We start from the raw sequence: 25,818 nt of genomic DNA on the forward strand, positions 1-25,818 counted from the left end.
TCCTGCCTTTTCTTCTTTTCCTAACAGCTCGTTTCACAGCATCCTGGAATATGGGGCTAACCAATTCCCTGGTGTCCACGTGTTCAGCGTAATGTCAGCATTTGTTCGCCAGGACTGCTCTCCGGACCGATGAGCTGCAATGCAACCGATTTATAACTCATCTCAGTGGGCCAAATCTGAAAAGTCTTGTTTTTGGAGATTAATGAGCCATAGTCTTCTCTTCTGGTTTAATCATTTGACTGTGTTTGAGAGCAGAACACAGAGCCCTAAACCCAGGTTGCCTACTTATGGGCCAATAGCACAGAGAGTTGAGAGTCTGCCAGCGTTTGAGGGGGTTTTGTGGAGTGAGTTTAGACATCTAATCTACACATTCTGCTGCTGACCTAGGCCGGTCCCTGCCTTGCCTCCCTCCTCCCCTTCCTTCCCGGGCCAGAAAGTTGAACTCAAGAAGAAACCCCCACTGGGCCACTAACTTTCCCCCCCGAAAAAACGTATCTTGCCCTGGTTCCTTACTTTCAGTCTCTTCATCGCTCTCTGTTGCTTCCCTCATTGCGCATACCCCCTCCATTTCAACAAGTTCCCCATGGCCAGCTTTTCCTGACTGCATGATTTGTTTTGGTTGACAAAGTTCTTTTCTTTTGTTTCTGGTTTGGAAGCTGTTTCATTTTCAGGACACGGCTGCCAACTCATTCTGTGTGACGTCTCTGTGCGCAAAGGGAAAATGCCAGCTTCAGTTCGCAGCGCCTTTTGTGATCCAATTTCATAACAATCACGTGTCACTTCTCCAGCTATACAGCGAACAAGGAAGCCAGCTGGACCCAATGTCCTTATAGCATACACCTGTGCTAAAGCCCCAGAAAAGCAGACTTGACTACTGTCTGGCGCTTTGATGCCGATTACATATAAGTCGTGTGCAACACATTGTTGCCACTTCCTCTGTATACAGTCATTGAGGTTTCAGCCAAGCAGTCAACAACACAGTGGTGTGTGAGGCCATAAAATTGTTATTTTCAACTGGTGGCCCGGGGGCCAAACTGGGCCAGAGAATGACATCATACCAGCCACCGAGGTTAGTCCAAAACTTAGAAGAGAAACATTTTTGCAGCAAATTCCTAAAAACCCTACAGTGTTCCTGTTTGGACTACTGTACACACATTGGCAGAGCCTTGCATTGATATTTTAACCTTGCTCAACCTTCCTCAAGGGCCCCGTTTAAATGAGCCTAATGTATCCATCCATCCATCCATTTTCTACCGCTTATTCCCTTTCGGGGTCGCGGGGGGCGCTGGCGCCTATCTCAGCTACAATCGGGCGGAAGGCGGGGTACACCCTAATGTAATAATTTAATAATAATAATAATAATGGATTAGATTTTATATCGCGCTTTTCTATTATTAGATACACAAAGCGCTCACAGAGAAGGGGGAACCCATCATTCATTCACACCTGGTGGTGGTAAGCTACAGTTGTAGCCACAGCTGCCCTGGGGTAGACTGACAAAGGTGAGGCTGCCTGTTTGCGTCTACGGCCCCTGCGACCACCACCTATCTTTCATTCATTCACCAGTGTGAGCGGCACCTGGGGCAAGGGTGAAGTGTCCTACCCAAGGAGATAACGGCAGCGATTTGGATGTCAAGAGGCGGGGAGCGAATCTGCAACTCTGAGGTTTCTGGCACGGCCGCTCTACCTACTACGCTATACCGCCCCATTTAATTCAATGTCAAGTCATCGTTAAATTGCCTTGATACATCAAAATGCATTAATAAATCTTGTTTTCGAATACCTCTTTGACTAATAACTGTAGTTCAGCCGGGATATGCTCATTTCAAAATTAGATTTACAGCCCCGAAATCATATTATTGTTTTATTTTCGATGTCCCGCCTTCCGCCGTTTGACCAATTAGAAAGTCTGTGAGTGTGTCACATCCAGGTTGCCAGTTACACACCGCCCTCTTCGTCTGGCTACTTCCACTGGTAAAGTTAATAAACCAGACCTTAGTAAATATAAAAGGCGTTGTTACGATTCTCAACTTATTTATGACAAAGCCAGGAGCGAAACAAGGGTTTGCCTTTGAAAGATGGAGACGATTCAAGGCGGAGAAGATTTTTTCATCTGACGCCAAACTTGCTAATTTCCTCCTTGATAGGCAAGTCACGCATTTTAGTTTTATTTCTTGTAATAAATGGGAATGGACATTTCGTATGTAAATTATATTTTCAAATATAGTCTATGATCTTGTCTAACAAAGCACAAAGCTAGTATGTATGATACTTAGTGTAATGGTGCTTTGCTCCGATTGTAATGCTTACCATGCCAGCCCGTTCAATGACACATCGACATGTAGGCTACCGGGTAAAATATATGCCCATTAGTCTGTATGTCAATGTGTATTCGAACTGACAGGGCAAAATATATTTTCAACAAATAAAACTATTGTGGATATGGGTAGTGTCAGTGCCTATTTCATTTTCAATATGCTGATACGCTGAGGAAATGGGTTCCAACGGCTGTCATCATGGAAATGTGAACCATATGGAAACAGCCAAATCACATGATAAAATAATTCCTCATTCATGTAGCCTATAGGCATACCTTGGTAAAATGTCTCCTCTTTACTTTTGGGCGTACATAAGGCTGCTAAGAATGCTGAACTTATTTTGACCAGTACTACCAATGCTAGCGTTGGTTGTAGTTTGTTTTAGTCTTTGTTTTCTGATAGTACTGACAATAACCATATAATTGCCATTTGTTGTGATATTGTACGCAGTAGGGCTGGGCGATATGGACTTTTATTGATATATTGATATTTTTAAGCCATGTCACAATACACGATATACAGTATATCTTGATATTTTGCCTTAGCGTTGAATTAACACTTGATGCGTATAATCACAGCAGTATGATGATTCTATGTGTCTACATTAAAACATTCTTCTTCATACTGCATTAATATATGCTCTTTTTAAACTTTCATGCAGAGAGGGAAACCACAATTAAGTAAATTTACCAAAACTGTATTTATGAAACTGTTATTAAGCAGTGGTACAAACATTCATGTCATTTCAAAACAAAAAGTGCAAGATTGTCAGAGACATTTTTTTAAAAAACTATTAGTGCACTTTTGTGCATGATGTCATTAAGATGACATATCAAAACAACACTAAATTAAAGTGAACTTATTGTACAGAACGCAACTGCAATAGTTTAAAACTAATAAAGTGCACTTTTTGTGCATGATGTCACACAAGATATTTCAATAACTGTCAAATAAATATGAGCTGCATAATAGGAAATCAAAAAGTGTATGTCTTTCGCTATGTGGTAGGTTACTGCAGACGTTATTAACTTCTGTTGTTGACTAATATCTGATATGGTGTTGATCTTGAAATGGTTGCTTCGGCATTTTGCGGGTATGGCACCGAACGAAGATGTTAATATGCGGAGTTTCAAGCACTCTTCATTCTCTAGCGGGTGACTTTTCAAATGATGCTACGCCGTGCGCAACCCGAGGGTCCCTGGTTCAATCCCCACCTAGTACCAACCTCGTCACGTCCATTGCGTCCTGAGCAAGAGACTTCACCCTTGCTCCTGATGGGTGCTCCCTCCATCAGTGTGTGAATGTGTGTGTGAATGGGTAAATGTGGAAGTAGTGTCAAAGCGCTTTGAGTACCTTGAAGGTAGAAAAGCGCTACACAATCTACAACCCATTTATCATTAATTTATTTAAAAATTAGCAGTAGGTGCTACTTTTTGTAACAACGCTTTTGCCGCATACTTGTTTGACATTTTTAATTTTCCTCACGGAACACTCGTGAAGGAATCAATAAAGTACTATCTATCTATCTATCTATCTATCTTCCCGCTTGAAGTCAAACCACCGCTACACGATGGACCCGTGCTTTTTTTCTTAAGAATTAATTATTCCTTCATTGGTTACCAGTTTTGCACCTTCTTTCTCTCGTATTACCACTCGCACCACTCCGCTAGCAACACAACTAATGTTACCCATGCTGCTACCTCTCTGCTCAGCGAGGGCGTATGACGGGACAGTATGTGACCTATGTGAGAAGGTGCGCTTGTTTTATCTCTCTGTGAGAAGCAGATACAAGAGTGAAAAAAGTCTGTCGTGTAATGCCCGCAGCTAAAAGCAACTGCGTGAGAACGTATACTCTAATATCACGAGCTAGTCATTAGGGCTGCGAATCTTTGGATGTCCCACGATCCGATTCAATATCGATTCTTGGGGTCACGATTCGATTCAAAATCGATTTTTTTTTTCAATTCAACACGATTCTTGATTCAAAATCGATTTTTTTCCCGATTTAAAAGGATTCTCTATTCATTCAATACATAGGATTTCAGCAGGATCTACCCCAGTCTGCTGACATGCAAGCAGCGTAGTAGATTTTTGTAAAAAGCTTTTATAATTTTAATGGACAATATTTTATTAACTGATTGCAATAATGTAAATTATTTTGAACTTTTAAACGAACTAAAAATATGACTTATTTTATCTTTGTGAAAATATTGGACACAGTGTTATCAAGCTTATGAGATGTGATGCTAGTGTAAGCATCTGTGACACTGTTGTTCTTTTTTTTATTTGTATAAATGTATAATGATAATGTCAATGAGGGATTTTTAATCACTGCTTTGCTGAAATTATAACTAATATTGATACTGTTGTTGATAATATTAATTTTTGTTTCAATACTTTTGGTTTGTTCTGTGTCGTGTTTGTGTCTTCTCTCAGTTGCTCTGTTTATTGCAGTTCTGAGTGTTGCTGGGTCAGGTTTGGTTTTGGAATTGGATTGCATTGTTATGGTATAGCTGTGTATTGTTTTGTTGGATTGATTATCCATCCATCAATCAAATTTCTAACGCTTATTCCCTTTGGGGTCGCGGGGGGCGCTTGTGCCTATCTCAGCTACGATTGATAAAAATGAAAAATAAAAATCTATTTTTTTTCCCCCCCCACACCTCTAATAGTCATTTTCCATATCGCAAAGAGAGAAACCCGCAATATATCGAGTATATTCGATATATCGCTCAGCCCTAGATTGCAGTACCATTTCTGGCCACATTATTACATATACCTCCTTTAAGTACTCTTATTTTTTGAAGCCTAAATTATTTTAATAATCTCAATAATGTAACTAAGGTGTTGCTGTAGTAGCTTGTTTACTTCAGGTGCAGTCATTAGTAATTTTTTCAGCTACTTCAGTTATAGTAGTAGTGTTCCTCAAGATTAAATTTTAGGTCCTCCCTCATCTTCATTTGGGTTATTCACCTGTTGGCCCACAAGTTCAGTTTTCAAAACTTGTGTGAGATTCACATTTATGCAGGAGATTCTTATAAATACTGGAGAGATGATCATTAATTAGCTGTTTTACAGAAGGTCCTTAGAAACAGCAGAACACTGCTGTAACTCTGACAAAACCAATTGACCAAATGTCTACCGAAGAAGACGCAAGTTCTCCAGAAGATACAAAATAGGACTCATAGTGAAGGAAGAAGTCCGGTCCCCCGGTCCTCATCTTTTTTGGAATTGTGGCGCCCAAAGCAATTTAGTTGAATATCCCTGCCATAAGAGATGTGTGTTTTTCGTTTTAATGGCTACATGTAGAAAGTGGAGGAATGTGCAGCTTTTTCCACTCCCGAACTGAGTAGTGTGCGGACATGCAGAAACAGATTGGCGCTGATGATAGAGACACTGAACACCAGTCCAGATTCAAGTTACCCACAAAGATTCCAAACACATTCTAAACCATTGACTTTTTAGCTGCTCGTGTGCGTTCCTCCGTGTCACATCCATCAACGAGGAGCCGGTTTTACACATGTTCGGGTTTGACACGACATGTAATCTTTTTGAGTCATCTACCTCTCACAATATATCTCGCAGAGATATCCAACGTGTCAGCAAGCAGGGAAATGGACAAAAAGATGCGAGAGTTATGACAGAAAGTGTCATTGGCGGCTGTGTTCAACACTGTTCACGAGTGGCTGCCCCCCACCCCCATCGAAAGGCTTAACACGGCGCTACTTTTCACAACATTATCAGCCCTGGACATCTTTCAACAGTCGTTTTCTCTCCCCGTGGCTCCACTGTCCTGACGTTGTGCTACTCATGACAAAATAGAAACTTTCCAGAAAAAACAACCCTGTCTTTTTCACATAGGACCGACTTACGCCTCGGTGCCCGCCCATGCTTTCTGCGAGCCTACCCCTCCCAGTTTTAATAGTAGCCTCTTTATCTCCATAAGTCATCTTGTCAAGGCTGGAGCACCATTTGTAGCCTCTCCTTCAGCAGCAACCTTAGCCGACTTTCCACTCCCCAGGCAGGCATAAGCGCCCTTAAAGTTTCTGTAAGTTTGCAAAACTTAGGGCGATTGGCTCCAACTTGAAAAAAGGGATAACAAGACGAAATCCAAGGGGAAGGTTACGGCGAGAGGGAGAAGAGAGAGAAGCGAGCAAGGGAACTTGAGAGTGCATAAGCCACCAGGGTTTAGGTGGATATCATTGGAGAAGCAGATCTAGCACGGACTATCCGTTTCACAAAAACCTCCTGGGTGCTTAAATTGTCAGAAAAACAAAGAAGTTCTTTCAGTCCAATCCTGCTTTATTTGGTGAATCCTGAGCAGCGCTGGTTAAAAACCAGAAAAAAGCAACGTGAGGGGAATTTCTTTCCGAATAGGCGCCTCAGTGAGCTGTCATCTCGCGACCGGTGGCAGCCTGCGGAGATGAAAGCTGGGATGTCAGACGATGCAGAATTGTTTATGAAAGGCGAGGAGGCGGCGGCGTCACTGATAGATCAAGGACGATCAGCGCTACACAAGCTGTCACCAACACAAGCACACACAAATGGACCAGGGCTTGCATGGCTAATTTGTCGTGTAGATCATGGCCGCCAGAGCAGCGATGACAGGAGGCAGATGGCTCTTTTATTTCTGATGAAGTTTTGGCCCTCATAACATTTTAATGGGGCTCAATTAGCAAAAAGTCTGCATCCAACATGACGTACAATGCTCATGCAGCTGACAAATGGAGGTCATGTTAAGTTGAATAGATTTTCATACATTTTGTGAACACCTCGTTGTATTATCTGCTTTTTCCAATAATAATCCTCAATGAACTGCTTTCCTGTACATTCATATATTTATGGCCGCCAACCACAAATAAAATTGGACCGCCACAAATAGATGTTGCTCTAGCTTTTAAGAATTCTTGAATGCACAACAATGCACATTCATGCCGAGACTCTTATTTTGAAACCTTTTACTTTAGAGGTGTCAATTCTGCTTCCAGTGTTGCTTGTGTTTCATGCGTAAAATTGATTGATTGAAACTTTTATTAGTAGATTGCACAGTACAGTACATATGCCGTACAATTGACCACTAAATGGTAATACCCGAATACGTTTTTCAACTTGTTTAAGTCGGGGTCCACGTAAATCAATTCATCATCATCATCATCATCATCATCATCTTCCGCTTATCCGAGGTCGGGTCGCGGGGGCAGCAGCCTAAGCAGGGAAGCCCAGACTTCCCTATCTCCAGCCACTTCGTCTAGCTCTTCCCGGGGGATCCCGAGGCGTTCCCAGGCCAGCCGGGAGACATAGTCTTCCCAACGTGTCCTGGGTCTTCCCCGTGGCCTCCTACCAGCTGGACGTGCCCTAAACACATCCCTAGGGAGGCGTTCGGGTGGCAAAAGCCATTCTTGCTTCTGAATCTGTGCACAAGTCAATGGCAAGATGATCAAACTTGACTTTAAAGCAGTGATTCTCAAACTGCAGGCTCCATCTACTAGTAAACCAAATAATTACGTAATTAAATACTGTATTTTTCAGACCATGGACGGACCAATTTATAAGGCACACAGCAGGTCCATTTTCATACAAAAAGCGCACTGAATTACAAGGCGCATTCAAAGGGTCATATTATGATTTTTTTCTACAATTCAAACATTTTCTTGTGTTCTACATTTAATGGTGGTTAAAATGTTGCATAGATTATGTTTTACAGACCATCTTCGAGCTGCTTTCTCACCGTCTCTTCAGGATGTGCCGTTTTGTGGGGGGATCCACTTTGACAGCGTCTTCTTTGTTGTACCAGTAGTCTTTAGCGCTTCCATAGCGAGTCTACTGATTGATATAAGTTAAAAGTGTACGCTACTTTATATTACAAATGGCAACAGCGGAGGATAATGCCCCACAACAAGAAGACAGAGAAAAAGAAGAAGATTATTGACTATGACGTGGGCTACACGCGCATATTTTCGGGACTTAAAGGGGAACATTATCACCAGACCTATGTAAGCGTCAATATATACCTTGATGGTGCTGAAAAAAGACCATATATTTTTTTAACCGATTTCCAAACTGTAAATGGGTGAATTTTAGCGAATTAAAAGCCTTTCTGTTTATGGCTCTTTTGGTGATGACGTCAGAACGTGACGTCACCGAGGTAATACAGCCGCCATTTTCATTTTCAACACATTGCAAACACCGGGTCTCAGCTCTGTTATTTTCAGTTTTTTCGACTATTTTTTGGAACCTTGGAGACATCATGCGTCGTCGGTGTGTTGTCGGAGGGTGTAACAACACTAACAGGGAGGGATTCAAGTTGCACCACTGGCCCGAAGATGCGAAAGTGGCAAGAAATCTGCCGCCAGACCCCCATTGAATGTGCCTGAGTGTCTCCACATTTTACCGGTGATGACAGACATGGCACAGAGATGTTTGGATAACCTGCAGATACATTTGCAACGATAAAGTCAACGAAATCACAAAGGTGAGTTTTGTTGATGTTGTTGACTTATGTGCTAATCAGACATATTTGGTCGCGGCGTGACTGCCAGCTAATCAATGCTAAAATGCTAAGCTAATCAATGCTAACATGCTATTTACCGGCGGTGCTAAAGCAGACATGGCACAGAGATGTATGGATAACCTGCAGATGCATTTGCAACTATATTACGTTTCCTTCCACCCACATTTAATGCAAAAAAAACACTTACCAATCGACGGATTTAAGTTGCTCCAGTGTCACAAGATGCGAAAGTCCTGATCGTTTGGTCCGCACATTTTACCGGCGATGCTAACGCAGCTATTCGGCCATGCTATGGCTATGAATAGCGTCAAAAGCTATTCGCTCAATAGCTTCAGTTTCTTCTTCAATACTTTCATACTCCAACCATTCGTTTCAAAACATGCGTAATCTGTTGAATCGCTTAAGCCACTGAAATCCGAGTCTGAATCGGAGCTAATGTCGCTATATCTTGCTGTGCTATTCGCCATTGTTTGTTTACATTGGCAGCACCGTATGACGGCACAGGAAAATGGATAATGTCTTCGCAGAGAGCAAAAAAAAAGGCACTTTAAAGCTTTTTTTAGGGATATTCCTGGACTGGTAAAATTTTGAAAAAAAAAAAAAAAAATACAACAAGCCACTGGGAACTGATTTTTATTGTTTTTAACCCTTTTGAAATTGTGATAATGTTCCCCTTTAAGCAGATCCCAAATACATATCAGCAGGTACCAGAAGGTAAGAAAAGTTGGTTTTGCATAATATTGCATAATAGGTACAATTTTGGGATCTTATACACGCACCCTAATAATACCTGTATGCTGAAGCACAGTACGCCTTACTACAGTAGCCATAATGATCGGTGTTCCATCAAACGGTGCGGCTGCATAGCATACCAAACAAAGTTGCACTAAAATATTTTGAAAGTTTTTTGAGCGCTGTTATTAATTTTCTATATTTTCATTGAAATGTCAAAGTTTTAGTGTAGCTTGCTTACGAGTACTTGCTTGCATCATTTATTGAACAGGCGTCATCATGCAGTCCACACGTACAGTATTTCTTACGTGTGACTGCCATCTACTGATCACACTTATCATTACACCATGTACTAAATAAAATTGCTTTGAGGTCGGTTAGTACAACCAGAATTATCACGTACATTAGGCGCACCGAGTTGTAAGGCGCACAGTCTTTTTTTGAGAAAACAAAAAGGATTTTAGGTGTGCCTTACAGTCCGAAAAATACTATGTTGAAACACAGAATAACTGTTCAAATTGTGTGTAATGTTACAGAGGCCAAAACTATTAAATATACTTGGTAATTCAAACCTCTGGCTTGTTTTTAATTAATGTTTAGGACTACACCACAGCTGTATTTTAATGTTGGTCGTTATGGTGGTACTTGGAGAACCAAATGTTTTTTGTGGTGGTACTTGGTGAAAAAAGTTGGAGAACCACTGATATAAAGGAAGTTAATGTCCTAATAAGATTTCCGTAGGTGAATCTGTGAAAATATCATTACCGGTGCCAAAGATGAGCGGTGAGGGAGGGCTTCTGCGTTAGAAAACTGGTCGAAGCTACAACTCCGGACAGAAGCAGCACGTCGCAGTGCGTGCTGAGTCCAGTTTCCAGCAAGTCTTACCCAAAGCCCGAGTTGGCGCACATTGATGGACTGGCACAACAAGCTCTTCTGGTACGTCCCAACGAGCCTCTCGAAACATCCTCCCAACACCCAGCAGAAAGAGGGAGGAGTCGAGTTCAATGGTCAATGGTTCCACTGCAACGTTGATAGCGTCGACTAATAGTCGACTATTCTAAGACACCCTTAGCCTTAATGCATGCAATTTATCGCGCAATTTATTTTAACTGCACATGCTCCTTTACCCTAACTGTGGATGGTTACCTGAAAGGAAGCGCAGGTTGGTATATGGTCAGTGATCAGTTCAAAGCATGCAGAAATGCAAAGATGAGTGAGGACACTCGGGCTGATGGTTGTATCTTACTTAATAATGAGCATTTAAATGACAAATTTAAAAAGTAAAGTAAAAAAAAAAAGAAATGTTTGTGTATGACATGAAAATAAAATTGTATTTATACCAAAGTTACATTTCATTTAAATTATGCAACTAATTCACTGTGATTGATCATGACTAAGGAGCTGGCATGGATTTCATTTATAAGTAAAGGTAAGACCATAATAACGTTTTTTTTTTATTAAATGTGCTTTTCATGATGGTATCCTTACATCACACTCAAATTGTTACGGCATGCCTTTGGTAAGTGCCGGAGTGAGAAGAGGTTTTAAAATATTTAGCGCATGCTTACTTTTACTGCATGCCTTTGGTAAGCGCAGGAGTGGGAAGAGGTTTTAAATTAATTAGCGCCCCGGCGGCAATTCAAGGAAATACGGTATAACATATTTAATCGTAAACGTAGTGATATACTACATGCAAAATGAAGTATACATTGTCTTTAACATCAGTGCACACTAACAAGAAGCCCAGCATACTTCATGGCAAAGACTGCATTTATCCACTTACTAAAATTGTATTTACAGAATAATTCCATTCAAGATAAAAGTTTTACGTTTGCACTTTATTGATCTGATTGATTTTTATATTACTATTTATTGATTATTGGTATCTTTATTTATTTATTGGATTGATTCATTTGCATGCAATGTGCAATGCTACATTGTTGTTAAGAGAAGTACTTTATATTGTACAAGTTTTAAATTGTCTCTTTATTAATTTAAATTTTGGAGATTAATATTTATTTGCAGGCAATGTACAATGCTACATTTTTGTTAATAAAAGTATTTTATTTAATACAAAACTATTGCCTCCCAGAGGAAGCTCATAACTTACTTATTTGAATATAATTACATAAATAGCACAATTTATGTCTGGTCTAAAAAGAACAACATTTTACAAATAAGAATTTTGCTAAGAGTAAGATGCAGTGTGTGCAATATCATTTTAAACAACTAGTGTTTGATTAAATAAAAGCAAAACTTGTTTTGAATTATCAGGGTCATTCGTAGTCATTGGTTTATTTAAAAGTAGGGGAATAAATCATAAATGTATTTTTTCAGAAAAAAATGTTTGCTGCCATATTGCCCAGGCCTAACATAAGATATGAATTTGACCTGCAACGGAGCTTTTAATACTATCGTTATATTGTGATGACATGTTAATGATGACATTCAAGCTGTGTCCCGCAAATATAACAGTGACAACCGAACTAAAGTATTCTTCCACACACTGTAGTGTACTCGCTAGGAAGCTAGCAGCTAACGTCTTTCCACAGTTCAAAACTGCTTCTAAGACAAGAATCCTTGCCTCCATGGCGGAAAATAAACTTAGTTTCTTACAAATATCATCCCTGGAGGACGAGGAATAGCCAAACATGGTACACTACAAATCGTAGAAGGATATACTAACCACAAGCTACAGCTCTTGAATGTAATGTCGATACAAATGTTTACAGTAACGATACCAAGAATAGTATCAGTATATGAATACAAATTTTTGTTTAAAAATATATATTTTTTGATTAGTTATAAACTCAGGAAATAGGTCCCTTGACACAAGAGGACTTTGTGGGGGAACCAAAGGATTTAAATCGGGGGTAAGAGTAGGAAATAATTATATTATTATATTTTATATCTTATTTTATACTTTATTATAAATACATTTGTCAGATTATAATTGTGATCAAAAATGTTATCTTTAAATGGTATTGAAATTTTAAGTATCGGTATCAGCATTGGTATGACCGATACTACCTCTGTAAGTATTTAGTATTGGATCAATACCCAAATTTGTAGTATCGCCCAAAACAACAGACGAATAAATGCTCAATACATTTCAACAGAAGTGTAGCTAAAACAATGTTACGACAGAAAGTAACTAGCTATTAAAGGCCTACTGAAATTAGATTTTCTTATTTAAACGGGGATAGCAGGTCCATTCTATGTGTCATACTTGATCATTTCGCGATATTGCCATATTTTTGCTGAACGGATTTAGTAGAGAACATCCACGATAAAGTTCGCAACTTTTGGTCGCTAATAAAAAAGTTTTGCCTGTACCGGAAGTAGCAGACGATGTGCGCGTGACGTCACGGGTTGTAGGGCTCCTCACATCCTCACATTGTTTATAATCATAGCCACCAGCAGCTAGAGCGATTCGGACCGAGAAAACGACAATTTCCGGTTAATTTGAGCGAGGATGAAAGATTTGTGGATGAAGATAATGAGAGTGAAGGACTAGAAAAAAAAAATTATAAAAAAAAAAAGTTTAAAAAAAAATAAAAATAAAAAGGCGAGGGCAGTGAGAGTGATTCATATGTTATTATACACATTTACTAGGATAATTCTGGAAAATCCCTTATCTGCCTACTGTGTTACTAGTGTTTTAGTGAGATTATATAGTACCTGAAAGTCGGAGGGGTGTGGCCACGGGTGTGTTGACCGCCAGTGTCTCCGGTGGGAGGAGGTAATAGTCCGCAGCAGCTGCAGCAGTACGCAAGCTCCGCTGATGTCTCCGGCAAGAGCCGACTTATTACCACAATTTTCTCACCGAAACCTGCCGGTTGACATGTGGTCGGGATCCATGTTCGCTTGACCGCTCTGTTCCATAGTAAATCTTCACCTTCAGGAATTTTAAACAAGGAAACACCCGCTGTGTTTGTGATGCTAAAGACAGCTGCAGTGCACCGCTTCCAACCTCCATCTTTCTACTTTGAGTTCTCCATTTTTAATTGAACAAATTGCAAAAGATTCAGCTAAACAGATGTCCAGAGTACTGTGTAATTATGCGATTAAAGCAGACTACTTATAGCTTGGATCGGGCTGGAAAAAAATGTCCGCTATAACCCGAGACGTCACGCGCACCCGTCATCATAAGCATCATCATTCCGCGACGTTTTCAACAGGATATCTCGCGGGAAATTTAAAATTGCAATTTAGTAAACTAAACCAGCCGTATTGGCATGTGTTGCAATGTTAAGATTTCATCATTGATATATAAACTATCAGACTGCGTGGTCGGTAGTAGTGGGTTTCAGTAGGCCTTTAAAAGTAAATTATCAAGTGAATTAATAATAATTTTGACAAAATCATACAACCAAAAATTACGCAACATGCTCCAGTTGTGGTTCTCAATTTTTTTCCACAAAGTACCCCCTCAGAAAACACTTGGCTCGCCAAGTACCACCATAATGACCAACTTTAAAATACGGTATTGTAGTAGGCCTAAGTACACCATGTATATTAAAAACAAAGCAATGGTTTTATTTGAAAAGTAGTTTGTAACATTACACACAGTTTGAACAATAACACTGTTTGAATGTAGGAAAATTAAAACTTGTCACATTACAATATTTAATTAAGTGATTCTTTAGCGTCCCACAAAAGAGAGCCCGCATACTACTAATGGTACCTGTACCACAGTTTGAGAATCACTGTGCTACAGCATCCCCTATTGCGTTCAACCAAACATTTTTTTAATGTGTTTGATAAGATTTTAAATATCTGTATAGTCTTTTGACAGCACTATTTTTGATTCAACTCCTGCATTGGAATGGTGTCAAACGTACCACCTATGGGCCGTATCAGGCTTGATTCAGGCCGCAGCCCGCAGGATGAGTTTGATAAGTACAAAAATGAGCTGCAATTTTTTCAAATGAAATAAACTGCTGTTCAAAATGTATCCACTGGACGTTTCAATGGCATTTCAAGTGTAACCCACGTCACACATGACACTGTTTAAAGATGACGTGTCAGCTGACTTTAAGCGCCCTTTGGATTGGCTACTGCTACTCGATTCAGCACAGGTACAAGCTGCTCCTGTTGTGGCAGGCAACAGATGGCAGCAGACTGATGGAGTATCAACGCACAATACTTTCTTTCTTTGTAAATTATCCACTCAACGGATAAAATAACAAAACAATACGATGCAAAAAGTTAAGTCAAAATGACCATCATATTGGTTAGACTTCCGTTCAGCACTCACAATTGGTTGACGGCACGGTTGTGCACCCTGAACTCCATTTTAAAAATGTAATTCTACATTTGTTTTTTGTTCTATTTTATTTCACACTTAAATGTACTATGTTCATATTGGTTAAGTTTGTAGTTATGTTATCTTGATTTTGGTTATGGTGACATTTTGATAATTGTTTTGTTTTAATTATAATTGTAATATTTAAATGATAAATGAATGTGTTGTGGATGTCACAATATGGTGGTTTGAGGAAACACTTGATTGCTTTTCCAAAAACTTCTTTAATGGTGAACTGCCAACATGAGAATGCTAAACATGAGCTGTTTAAAATAAAATGGATTTGTAAATATACTGAGGCAAAGTCTGAGTTCATTGTGTTCTTCATGGTGTTTTTGCTGCAATGAGATGGCGACTTATCCAGGGTGTACCCCGCCTATCGCCCGAATGCAGCTGAGATAGGATCCAGCGACCCCCCCCCCCCGCGATCCCAAAAGGGACAAGCGGTAGAAAATATATGGTTGGATGGATGGTGTTTTTGAAACTGCACCAGTTTCTTCCTCATAATTTTCAAATAAGAGGTGTTTTGCCAAGAGCATTAGTTGTAATGTGTACATTTTCAGAATGTGTTTGTACTATTTTTAAAAAAGGGAAAACAATCTAAAGTTGTCTTTATTTTTAAGTCTGACCCACTTGGGAATAAATTTTCCTCCATGCGGCCCTGAGCTAAAATTAGTTTGACACCCCTGCTTTAGAGTGTGTTGGGATACTTAATGTGTGTACATATTTATGTGAAAACACAGGTCAGGTGATGAGCACTGTTGTATTAAACTGCACTACAACCGAAGAGATGTACAAAAGTGCCAAATATTTTCCTGAAGTTACTGTGGAATTTTTGCAGATCAGGTCAATTGTGAGCTTTACCCCTTAGGATGAGGTCACTGTAATTGCCCTCAAATAAATCTAATAAATCAGTAAATGTCATCATGACAGACAACAGTAGTCTGAGATGGATTGACTTAAAATATTGTGTGTCCTGCAGCAGTTTGCTCTGAAAAAGCAAGGTGACAACACAGCTAGTAAGCTTGGTGCAGGAAGAGCACAGGGGGGCGTTGGGTCAACCTGGCTTGTAAAGGGAGCTTAAAGGAAGTGAGGGCTAGTACAGTTGAGCTCATTGTTTTGTCCCTGCTGCACAGTTCAATGTATGGTCCCAAATACACACGTGTGCTCCATAACCGCTAAAATATGCATCAACATAAATCAAAATGTATGCTCCTGACAGCTACCTCGGGCAAGGCTGAAACACAGTGCTTCAATTTTTATTCAAATAAATAAATCACTACAATGTGCTGTTTGTCAGATAAGTCTTTGCTTTTACACTTGACATATTTTCCTGCAGTCCTTTGCCTCCAGTTCAATATCCACTTTTATATTTTGTGTCAAACCACATTTCCCACAAAAAAGCACTTTCATGTGACGACCCAAGCTCCATAATCCAGGTTGTTTGTTTGGGAAATGCAAAGACTGATTTTAAATAAAGGTCACATTTTTGTTCTATCAAAAGATAGAAATGGTGAAGTGCAAATAGGCATTTATGCCTGCAGCAATACCTTTATGCCAGTGCATCTGTGTGGGCATGAGCTCTTCCAGTCGATATGCAGCATAAAATTAAACAGAACGATTCCTCCAGTGTCCACAAGAGGCACAACTTAGCAGGTTTATGCAAATTTCAATCAATCAATCAATCAAAGTTTATTTATATAGCCCTAAATCACGAGTGTCTCAAAGGGCTGTAACATAAGTTTCATTCAACAAGACTAATAATACAATGTTTGTTTTCCTTTTTTAGGTCACTGGACATAAAACTTGACATGAGGCTTTCATTAGGTTGTATTTATTCACTTGACTTTTAAACAGAAGTGAACAAAGTGGTGGGCCATCAAACCAACATGGCTATTGTGCAGAAAACAGTGGGAGATTAATTGAGTACACAAGGAGCTTAGATTTTACCGCAGAAAGCAGATACGAGCGAAAAGTCTAACTATGCAACGGAATCCATCCCTAAACGTTATCGAAAAAATATTTGTCGAGTGAGTTCCAGGATTATCCATCTGTCGTTTTTCCAGACATGTCGAACTTTCTGGTGCTCCAGACGTCATTCTACACGGCAAAAAAGATGAAAACTCAAACTTGTGTGGGGCTGGGTCAAGGAAATAGGTTACAAGACTCTCGGAAAAAATCATACAGCCATGTTTGTTGCCTTATTGCTGTTGCACGCGTCGTTACGAGTGTGCATGTTTTTTGCAATCTTTATCAAAATACACTATATTGTCAAAAGTATTTGGTCACCTGCCTTTACTCACATATGAACTTGAAGTGCCATTCCATTCCTAAGCCATTGGGTTCAATATGATGTTCTTTTAACCTTTTGCAGCTATTACAGTTTCAACTCTTCTGGGAAGGCTGTTCACAAGATTGTGGAATGTGTTAATAGGAATTTGCGACCACTCATCCAAAAGCGCATTGGTAAGGTCACACACTGATGTTGGTCGAGAAGGCCTGGCTCTCAGTCTCCGTTGTAATTCATTCCAAAGGTGTTCTATCGGGTTCAGGTCAGGACTCTGTGCAGGCCGGTCAAGTTCATTCACACCAGACTCTGTCATCCATGTCTTTATGGACCTTGCATTGTGCACTAATGCACAGTCATGTTGGAAGAGGAAGGGCCCGCTTCATAAGGTTCCCACAAGGTTTGGAGCATGGAATTTTCCAAAATGTTTTGGTAACCTGGAGCATTCGACTGGGTTTGTTGCACAGGTGGCATCCTATGACAGTTCCCTGCTGGAAATCACTTAGCTCCTGAGAGCAGCCCATTCTTTCACAAATGTTTGTAGAAACAGTCTCCATGCCTAAGTGCTTGATTTTATACACCTGTGGCCAGGCCAATTGATTAGGACACCTGATTCTCATCATTTGGATGGGTGGCCAAATACTTTTGGCAATATAGTGTATGTGACAGACTCTCGCTGTCGTGTGGGTTCCATGGACCACCAAGGAAGGACATTCTTGATCAGGTTTGACTTGCTTTATTTTTCAATCAAGCTTGTCTGTAGGTCGGGTCTCTTTTCAGCTCCTCCTCCACTGCTAGCTCTTTGGTCGCTTCTCAGCCGCCCCCGTCGTCTGCGTCTTGCTCTCCGTCTCTCGTGCACTGCATGTGCTGCTGCGGGCTCTCCAACTCCTTCTGCCCCGTTCTCTCCTCCTTCTCCCCACATAAGGAGGAGATATCTTAATCGTGTCCAGGTGCGCGATCCACACACCTGATCTCATCTGCGGCGTCGCTCCCGGCACGCCCCGCCTCGCCGTTCACTCGAATTCGCCACCTACTCGCCGCCATCTTGGGCCAAGCTCCAGGGTGCCCTGCCGCTCTGCCGGACCGTCGGCTCCCCCTCTCCACAGTGTATAATCAAAGATGTCAACATTGTCTATGTGCTGACGGCTTCATTTATGACTGTAGCTTTTGGTAAAAGACTAAGTTTTGCTGACATTTGATTTCTTTTATTTATACTCGCTGAGTTGGTGCTTTACAAAACAATCATAACTAATATGTGTTTAAGAAATACAAATAATATCAAGATAATACCTAAAAAGGACATAGCAAATGTTAAAGGTATATCAAATAAACCTTTAGCAAAGTGATCACTTCAATCGTGCGCGTTCTTCGACTCTGCTCCCTTGGACTGGAGTGCATGCCACTTTTTTTTGTTGTTTTCACAAAATCTCGCACTCTTTTGCCCGTCTTGATTATCTCTCGAAGAACTCTGAAGAAACTTGTATCTTTTTCACAATTTAAACAGTTCCAACTGCATAAAACAACACAGGCATAGAGCATTTGTCTTCGAGAAAGGAAAAAGGCCACCCAGAACACTATGACAACAGACGCTCGTTGTCCCACCACTTCGAGTGTTACATAGTTAATGAGCCGGTGATGTCACGTGAATGGAACCTATAGTAAATTGGAGACCTCAGAATTCCGTTTTGGCTACGTGAGCTGAGGGAAATGACCAAACAGCTTTTCAAAACATCCCTGTGGCTGGCTCGTAGGCCGGGGCTCCGGTCCTGATAGGCGAAAGCTTAAAGAGGTGTTTCACTGGCTCAGTGGCGATGTTATCTCATAGTAAGTGGCCTTAATGGGCTTCCAACTGTTTGTTTGAAGGACTCCCATAATGACAGGGATCAACTGATACTGGCCTCCGCTGCAGTACACAAAAAAAAGACTTTCATGGATGAATACATTATTTTCCTCGCTATTAGACACAGTCTACCTGGCTCCCAGCAGCATTTAAACATGAGACCAGAGCTTCGCTCACTACATGTGCAAACACAGTCCACCTTAGCCATCCACCATACCATGAATTTATTTACGTGGACTCCGACTTAAACAAGTTGAAAAACTTATTCGGATGTTACCATTTAGCGGTCCATTGTACGGAATATGTACTGATCTGTGCAATCTACTAATAAAAGTTTCAATCAATAAAAAGTTTCAACCCCAGCTTTGTGGAAAAAACAGCTATTACCAAAGACAGACTGGTGGCAACGAAGCCCAGTAGCAGGAGGTGCTCCAACCTGTTGATACGCAACAATAGTTGTTGACACCTCGAAAATTATACACGGAGCTATGAAGCTGGTCAAGAATGCAGTCCTAGAGAGAGAGAGACAGAGAGAGATAAAGAGAGAGAGAGAGAAGTAACTGCAGTTCTACTCCCTTTATGTGGAAGGTATTTTCACAGTCAGGCCCACGGACGCGCCTGACAACAATGAGTAGGCTTGTTAAGGCAGCTCCTGGTGAAGAAGCAGAAGGAGAAGAAAAACAGGGCCTGGGGAATGTCCAAACCAAAGCCTTTTGTTCTCCGCATTGACGTTTAAGAGAGTGGCGAAAGACGGCGCGCTCAGTAAAGTGACTTATAACATTCCTTGCTGCAGGTTACTACAACTTGATGTTTTGATATGTGCAATTTGCTCCATCTTCCTTTGACCCTTAAAACTGACAAAGTGTTGTGTGATGGTCAAAACTGTAGGGCAACTACAGCTAAAAAAATAAAACACTGGCTAATTATATTTTAGGCCCAAAAAAATTACAAGTTAACTCACGTGATTAGTCATAAACATTTTTGCATTAGCTAAGTATAAACACAGATTAATCATGCAAATTAGTGCATGTTTCTTGAGACAACCTCGGATTTATATCCAAGGTTGATCTAAGGTCAGTGATCAGGTCAATGCCTACGTCAAAAATGCAAAGATGAGTGAGGAGACACGGACTAGTGTGCTCTTTGAGAAATGGTGCTTCCAAATACTCCCAGGTGGGACTTTTGATAAAACTGGTATCAAGTTTTGAGCGAAATATGTATATCTAGTAAAATATTTAAAATGTTTTCCTGGATGACATCATGACAATAAGGTTGCATTTCTATCCAAATATTGAGGTATTTTTAAAATGTATTTAAATTATGCAAAGGGGTAATACCTTGACATGGTAAATCAAAATTTGAAAAAAATAATCATTTGACTGCACCATCATATAAAAATTAATACTTTTTTTCTTTTCTTTTCTTATTTTTCAGAATTTTCATATTTCTGATGGGTTAATAACAAGTATTTGCCAGTTCCTAATTTCATTGTCTATATCATATCCTCAACAGTCCAATTAAAAGAATCATTTTAAATCTCATAAAATTGCAACTTTATTGCAAAAATGATGATTTGAATTTTATATAAATGTATTCTTGTACAGTTTTTTATTTTATTTGAGTGCGATCTTAATTTAATCCGCGATTCATTAATTCATATTTCGCACATTATATTTTTAATCGCGTAAATCTAACTTTTAATCTCTAACATTATTGTTTCTCTATGCAAGTTTCCTCACCATCGTCTTTTCCTTGACTAGCAGTATGCGGCACAAATATATTATGTAGCCACGATGTGGGGCGGCATAGCTCGATTGGTAGAGTGGCCGTGCCAGCAACTTGAGAGTTGCAGGTTTGATTCCCGCTTGTGCCATCCTAGTTACTGCCGTTGTGTCCTTGGGCAAGACACTTTACCCACCTGCTCCGAGTGCCACCCACACTGGTTTAAATGTAACTTAGATATTGGGTGTCACTATGTAAAGCGCTTTGAGTCACTTGAGAAAAGCGCTATATAAATATAATTCACAAAAATATGTCTCACTCTGTCACAAGTAAGGCTGACCCGACACCAATATGTTGGTAGCATTACCGGTACCCAAATGTATATTGATAAGTTGATGCTTTTTAATATAAAGTTAAGGGGACCACAAAAAGTATAATTATTGGCTTAATTTTATCAAAAAATCTTATGATACATTAACACACGTTACTTATTGCATTTAAAGAACATTTTAGAATATTAGAATTAAAATTAAAAGGCTTTAAAAGTACCAGTATGAAAAAAACAAGTTGACTTAATGCTTAGTTGTGTTTCATTGTATCCATTAAACCATATCGAGTTGTATTTACAATCATCCAAATATGTGAAAACACCGTCTCAAAGTCACAAAATGCCACAAATTCACACGGCCGTTTTGATAATTCCGCTCTGAATGTCATTGGCAATTTCCCTAGATTCAGACGTCATGAGACAAATGCTTCTGCCCTCTTGACCATGTCAGCAGATCAGTCATATTGAGAATACAGAAAAATTGGAAAGAGATGTGCTATTTATCATTCACAATCTCAAGTCAAGAACACATATGTTTGGCCTTTTTTATGCTTTCGAAATTGTAAATAAATAGCTGACAATTGAGTCAAAACATCAAGGGTCATCTATTGCGTCCATAAAACCCTTTAAAAAAACATCTACAAACCACCAACATCGTGACATGAAAATTAATCAACTATAAGTGATATTGTTACAATAAGTGCTAATGGAGACGGCCTATTTTAGCAGCACATTGATAGCAGTGAGCTAATGCTAGCCCACACTGCTATTGTTGACCCACTGAGCCTGCGGCTGCTTCTGCTTCATTTCAAACTTGGTAAAAATTAATTCTATATTATATTTAATGCGATTTCGACATGCCTCGAGGTGGCGAAAAAGAAGCTAATGCGGTAACTTTTTTTTTTTTTAACTCTCTGAGGATTGTGATTGAATCTTCATCTAAACAGGATTATGTGAGAGTCCCGTCGGTCAGCATCACAGCGAGAATGGAAATTGTACAGCAAATATTTGTTTTTATTATGCTTTATTTTGATGAGTTTGTATGTTTAGCCCCTTGCAATTCTGCGGATGCTAGTGTCACAATGAAACTGCATTCATCACTCAGCTTCTAAAACTTATTGCTCATCCTCTTTGTGTTCGGGCTCAAAAATATAAGGTCCTGGATCATAATTTTTCCAAAAGTAATAGTTGTTGGCTCTCACAAAGTCTACTTGATTAGCACTATTGTTGATGGGGAAGGGATGTGTGGTTCCTTCCTCTACGTCACGGATCACATGACTAGCTTGCTCATCAACTCTCAAAATGGCTTCGGAGTCTCACAGAGATTGATACTATTTTTATCATATCTATTTACTAACTTTGTAAGTCTTTTAGGGTCATACATCAGGTAAGTAGGACAATAGCCTCAATATAGAGGCAACTTCTTTTTCCACTCTACTTGTACTTTGAATAGGAACTGCACTTTTTATAAAAACATTTCCTATCGTTCACAATCATTATGAAAGACATGACGAAGTATGGATTTTTTTTTTAATGTGAGTGCTGCTGAGATAGGCTCCAGCATCCCCCGCAACCCCAAACGAGACAAACAAAATGGATGGATGGGCATTTTAAATACGAAATAAAAGTAAATAAAGGTCCACCAATGGGAGCTCCACTATTTCGCCCATAAAATCCAATAAATAACCATTCAAAAAGCCCAAATAATACTCCATCAACATTTTGTAGCTTGCATATTAACCAACAAGTGTGTTTATAGTTTGAATAATGGACTGTTTGCAGCATAGAGTAGACGTTGACAATTTTTTTAGATCAACGCGCAGCTATCTATTACATGAACTATGTAATAGAGAAATGACGTCACTTCCGGATTTGTTTTGACCCACAATAAAATGACTTTATACTATGATATGTGCATCAATATAGTATATATTACATATACAGTGATGCCTACATTATATTTAAAATCAATTTAGTGATACATAACATATACAAAAAGACACTTCAACTTGCCTATTTTCAAGGAAGTTGCTCTTTGTGTTGCCTAATGTGTGTTTGTTGTGCTGTCATTTTTGTTTTTGCACTGTTTTCATAGTTAGTGTCTGAGTAGGATTCAATATTGTCCTAAGACACTTAACAATTAGCTTCCGAGGGTGCGCGAACACAATTTTGAAATTATGTATGGGGTAATAAAATATGGGCCTGCGGACAAGTTGGAAATGCCTGCTTTACAGTATATTTAATCTGGCTTTTAATATTCGTGATTTAAATATTTTCAGAAAGCTAATTTATTTCACTCATTTAATTAAAAAAGTGAAACCATAATATTCCAGAGAATGACCATACACAGTGAAACACTTTAATTTAAATTTTGATAATCATGGTTTACGGGTAAAAAACACAAATTTGCCAAAATATTGTGAACTTTTGGTGACACTAATCAAAAACTAAACTGCAAAAACTTACACAGCCTTTAAGTGGTCCATGTGTACGGTAAAATTACATTTATTTTGCAGTAGATGTGCCTGTATAAGTGTTTTTATGTGTTTGATAAATTCAAAGCTCATTTTATCACACCAGTCTTCTCCAGGCCATGTCATGTCAAAATAGGGCTGGGCGATATATTGATATATACGATATATCGCAGGTTTGTCTCTGTGCGATATAGAAAATGACTATATCGTAATATTCGATTATATGTTCTCACACCGTCGCTTTAAGCTGCGTGCATTACATTACTGGCGTGTCTCACTCCTTCTCGTCTCCTTCTCACAGAGACGTAAAATAAGCCCGCCTTCTTACATACGTCACATACTGTTGCGCATGTAGCGTCACACGCTCTCGGCTAACGTTAGCCATGCTAACGTTAGCTGATGCAGGTCGAGTTGCTTTTAGCTACAGGCATTACACAACAGGCTTTTTTGATTGATTGATACTTTTATTAGTAGATTGCACAGTACAGTACATATTCCGTACAATTGACCACTAAATGGTAACACCCGAATAAGTTTTTCAACTTGTTTAAGTCGGGGTCCACGTTAATCAATTCATGGTAAAGATGTTTCTTTCTCACTCCTCGTCTCTCATTCTGACAGATACGGAAAACAAGCCCGCCTTCTTACATACGTCACATACTCTCGCGAGTCTAGCGTCATAGCTCTCGCCGATCAGAGAGAGAGAGATGGTGCGAAACTTATCACAAATGGAGGAAGATCAATAAATGTCCAACATAAAGAGCAGGTGGTCCATCATCTGGCGGTGGTTTGGCTCCAAGTGGGAAGATATTCAGCAGATTGATTGATACTTTTATTAGTAGTTTGCACAGTACAGTACATATTCCGTACAATTGACCACTAAATGGTAACACCCGAATAAGTTTTTCAACTTGTTTAAGTCGGGGTCCACGTTAATCAATTCATGGTAACAGCAATATGCTGTTCAATATATATACTCTGATGATTAACCTGTGTGATGACTGTAATATGCTGATTGTATATATTTGTACCATGAATTGATTAACGTGGACCCCGACTTAAACAAGTTGAAAAACTTATTCTGGTGTTACCATTTAGTGGTCAATTGTACGGAATATGTACTGTACTGTGCAATCTACTAATAAAAGTTTCAATCAATCAATGCAAAGTATGCAGCGGAAGTGTTACTACAAAAAGGTAGCAACAATAATAATTTGTTATTTCATTTAAAAAGTCACCCGTGAGAGAATGAAGAGTATTTAATGAATACAGTTTTGGTCAATTGACTTAGTTGTGATTTCCCTCTCTGCATGAAAGTTTAAAATGAGCATATATTAATGCAGTATGAAGAAGAATGTTTTAATGTAGACAATTAGAATCATCATACTGCTGTGATTATATGCATCAAGTGTTCATTCATGGCCAAGGCAAAATATCGTAATATATATCGTATATCGCAATATGGCATAAAAATATCGCAATATTAATAAAAGCCAATATCGCCCAGCCCTATGTCAAAAGGTAGAATATAATGTAAACAAATAGTATTCCTAAATCTGATGTCAGCCAAGAATGGCATAAGTTCTTACTGTATTTTCAAAAGCCGATGGAAAGCTAACAATGATCCCGACTTAAACTTTGACCCCAGCCTTGTCTAAGCTGGACTAGAGAGCTTAGTCCAAATGACTGCGCTGCTTTAGCCTTGTGAGCGTGGAAATGTGTCAGTACCAACGGTCACTTATGAAGCCTCCAGAGCAAGCTTGTCCTTTGATACTTTTGTTTTTGTTTGATGCCACTGAGAAACAACAAAAAGACTCCCATGTATCAGCACACTGGGATATCTAGCCACGTCAAGGGGAGGTCTGCTTTAGTTTTTAGATGAAAGACGTGCTGTGCGAGTCCAGGGGAGAGAGTGGGAAGGAAGGGTGTCTATTGCTCAGTGAGTATATTGGCATTTTTTCCTTGCAGGGTGTGTTCTTGGATTCCACCACACTACGACATCACCCCCAGGTGTTCTGTCTCTCTCTCTCTCTCTCTCTCTCTCTCTCTCTCTCTCTCTCCCTCCCTCGTTCTCTTTCTCTCCTGCTTGCGTTCTGTTGAAAATACCTTGAGGATTAGGTGGGCAGCGTCTGCGAGGAGGGGGTGAGGTACTGATTGACGGCTGAAAGGCTGGAGAGGTGCTCAGGCATGCTGTGGTTAAGGAGGAGGGGGAGTGGGTATCCTTACACAGGAACGGGTGGGGATGTGTGTGTGTGTGTGGGTGGGGGGGGGGGGGGGGGGGGGGGGGTGGGGGGTTCT

At 39.8% G+C, this 25,818-nt stretch overlaps 1 protein-coding gene across 3 annotated transcripts in view; it reads right to left on the bottom strand.

The window, feature by feature from the left end:
• The window catches only part of rarga (retinoic acid receptor gamma a), a 102,105-nt gene that overhangs the window by 42,398 nt on the left and 33,889 nt on the right, over window positions 1–25,818 (bottom strand). The gene's annotated exons all lie outside the window — the stretch shown is intronic.

Source organism: Nerophis ophidion, linkage group LG06 (assembly GCF_033978795.1).
Source record: "Nerophis ophidion isolate RoL-2023_Sa linkage group LG06, RoL_Noph_v1.0, whole genome shotgun sequence".
Taxonomy (NCBI): Eukaryota; Metazoa; Chordata; class Actinopteri; order Syngnathiformes; family Syngnathidae; genus Nerophis; species Nerophis ophidion.